This window comes from Olea europaea, unplaced genomic scaffold (genome assembly GCF_002742605.1).
Source record: "Olea europaea var. sylvestris unplaced genomic scaffold, O_europaea_v1 scaffold1045, whole genome shotgun sequence".
NCBI classification, from domain to species: Eukaryota; Viridiplantae; Streptophyta; class Magnoliopsida; order Lamiales; family Oleaceae; genus Olea; species Olea europaea.
Genome location: NW_019227790.1, coordinates 219,382 through 222,341, shown reverse-complemented (window position 1 = coordinate 222,341; position 2,960 = coordinate 219,382). Strand labels below are relative to the sequence as shown.

Genomic DNA, 2,960 nt, shown 5'->3' with positions numbered 1-2,960 from the left:
TCTTTACGGCCTAAAGCAAGCACCAAGAGCTTGGAATTGTAGAATTAATAAATATTTTCAGGAGAATGGCTTTACCAAGTGTCCTTATGAGCATGCTCTCTACATTAAGGTGAATGCCAATGGTGTTCTGATTGTTTGTTTGTATGTCGATGATCTAATTTTTACAGGCAACAATCTAAAGACGTTTAAAGAATTCAAGAGAAAAATGTGCTATGAATTCGAGATGACAGATTTATGACTTATGTCCTATTATCTTGGGATAGAAGTGAAGCAGACGGAGAAAGGCATTTTCATCGTACAAGAAAATTATGCAAAAGAAGTTCTACAGAAATTCAACATGAGTAATTGCAATCCAGTTAACACCCCAGTAAAATATAACATCAAACTTTCTAGATATGATGATGGTCCAAAGGTGGATCCAACCTTGTTTCGAAGCTTAGTTGGAAGCCTGAGATATTTAACTTGTACAAGGCCGGATATATTATTTGGAGTAGGACTGTTTAGTCGTTATATGGAGGCTCTAACGACTACACATTTGAAAGCTGCGAAGAGAATTTTACGTTACATCAAAGGTACTCTTGATTTCGGGTTACATTATTATGCCTCTAATGTTTTCAGACTTTGAGGTTTCAGTGATAGTGATTAGGGTGGCGACATTGATGATCGAAAGAGTGCCAATTGATTTTATTTTACATGGGTAACACAACTTTTACTTGGAGCTCAAAGAAGTAACCAATTGTTACTCTGTCAACTTGTGAAGTTGAGTATGTTGCTATCAGTTCTTATGTTACACAAGCAGTTTGGCTAAGGAATTTGTTGAATGAGCTTCATTTTGCACAAAGAGAGCCTACTGAAGTAAGTGTGGATTACAAATCAGTCATTGCTTTAGCAAAGAATCCGTTGTTTCATGAACGTAGCAAGCATATAGATACCAAATATCACTTTGTGCGTGAATGCATTGCAAACAAGGTAGTGAAGATTAATTTTGTGAAGTCTCAAGACTAAATTGGAGATATTCTTACCAAAGTTCTCAAGTTCAATACTTTCAAGGCATTAAGAAGCTTGCTTGGAGTATGCAAAATTCATGTTTAAGGGGGGGAGGAGGGGGGTGTTAGAAAAATAAACATGCATTTAACCTATTTAATTTAGTTTCATGAATTTAGGAGTTTGAAATACATGTATTATTAATTAATATGCACCTAGTTAATTGTGATTCATGTATGTATGTATTATTAATTAATGTGTACCTAGTAAATTGTGGTGCATGTAGTAGAATTAAATTGAGGGGATGAACTTATGTGATAGGAAGTCCTATAAATACCTATGTAATCTTGAGTTGAAGGTAAATCCATAATTGAATAGAAAATCATTTCCTCCTCCTAAGTCCACTTCTATTTCCTACAAAATCTGTGAAATTATTATTGACAATTGTCATCGTTGCATCATTTGCTACTGTGTCTTTTTCTCTATTTGTGATCTGTTGGATGCAAAAATCAAAAGAAAAACCAAAAGATGTATCTACAACTTTGAACTTCTTCCTAAAGATTTCTTACGAAGAGCTTCTATATGCAACTGAAAGATTCTCTTCAGAAAATTTGATTGGAATGGGCAGCTTTGGCACAGTTTACAAGGGAATTATCAGCTCAAGTGGAGCCGTAGTGGCAGTTAAACTTCTTAACCTCCAACAAAGGAGAGCCAGTAGAAGCTTTATGGCTGAATGGGAAGCTTTGAGAAGTATTTGGCACCAGAAACTCGTCAAGGTCATAATTGCTTGTTCAAGTACTGATTTTAAGGGCAATGATTTTAAAGCTCTAGTGTACCAATTCATGTTGCATAGGAGCTTAGATAAGTGGTTACATCGAGAAGAATAGATAAATTGCAAGAGTTTAAACATTCTTCAAAGGATTAGCATTGCAACAGACGTGGCTTCTGCATTATCTTATCTTCACCATCAATGCCAAACACCTCTGGTTCATTGCAATCTAAAGCCACAGAATGTTCTTCTTGACAACGATATGACTGCCCATGTAGGTGATTTTGGTTTAGCTCAGCTCCTTCCAAAGTTCAATGCAAGCGCGGATATAAATCAATTCTCTTCGCTTGGTATTAAGGGAACCATTGGATATGCAGCTCCAGGTAACTACAATTAATGTGTTTTTCTATATTTTCGAATTTAGACAATAATGTGCCAAACCCAATTGACACACAGAGACGGGAGGTTACACAATCACAGTAAGTTTTGAATTGAATGCATTTACATAACAATTGAATGCAAATTATACAATCAATCAACTTTTTAGAGTATGGGATGGGCAAGCATGTGTCCATCTTGGGAGTGTATATAGTTTTGGGATCCTCTTGTTAGAGATTTTCACTGGAAAGAGGCCTACGGACAAACAATTCCAAGATAATCTGACTCTTCACAATTTTGTCAAAATGTAGCTACCAGATCGAGCAATGGAAATTTTAGACAACTCAGCACTGTGTGAAGTGACAGGAATACCTAAAACATGGCTTGAAGGTTGGAGAAACTTGACAAGTGAAGAGCAAGAGTCCTTGATATGCATTCTTCAAATTGGAGTAGTATGTTCTGTAAACTTCCTTCGAGTTAGTATGAGTATAGACCAAGTATACAAGGAACTCTCAGTGATCAGAGATTCATTTCTTTGCACTAGATTGAATGAATAGCAACAACTTCCATTAAGTAATAGGCAATTCTTCTCATTTGTTCAGTTCTTGAATGCTGGTATTCAGGGTATACTGGTGAAAACAATCCTGACACCAGTGTTCTATTTTTGCAGGTCCATAGAGTATGCTTAAGCCGTATGAAGATGGAAAATTATGGAATAAAGGACTAAAGCCATATTATAATTCGCATTGTTCTTTTTAGTATAGTATTCTATGTATTTTTCTGATGGAGTTGAATCTTTACTCTAAATTTCCTGCTACTGACATCTCAA

General features: G+C 35.8%; 1 pseudogene; it reads left to right on the top strand.

Moving 5' to 3' along the window:
* The first annotated feature begins 241 nt into the window (after positions 1 to 241).
* LOC111372900 lies at positions 242 to 2,442 on the top strand (annotated as a pseudogene).
* Positions 2,443 to 2,960: the final 518 nt, after the last annotated feature.